We start from the raw sequence: 282 nt of genomic DNA, 5'->3' as shown, positions 1-282 counted from the left end.
ATGAGGATAGGATGAGGACGAGGATAGGATGAGAAGAGGATGAGGATAAGATGAGGAATAGGATTAGGATAGGATGAGGAAGAGGATGATGATGAGGATATGATTAGGAAGAGGATGAGGATAGGATGAGGATGAGGACGAGGAAGAGGATAAAATAAGGATAGGATGAGGATGAGGAAGTGGATTAGGATGAGAATAGGATGAGGATGAGGAAGTGGATTAGGATGAGGATGAGGATGAGGATGAGGATGAGGATGAGGATGAGGATGAGGATGAGGATGA

This window comes from Lupinus angustifolius, chromosome LG16 (assembly GCF_001865875.1).
Source record: "Lupinus angustifolius cultivar Tanjil chromosome LG16, LupAngTanjil_v1.0, whole genome shotgun sequence".
NCBI lineage: Eukaryota > Viridiplantae > Streptophyta > Magnoliopsida > Fabales > Fabaceae > Lupinus > Lupinus angustifolius.
The sequence above is the reverse complement of the archived record's forward strand: the minus strand, read 5'-3'. Positions refer to the sequence as shown.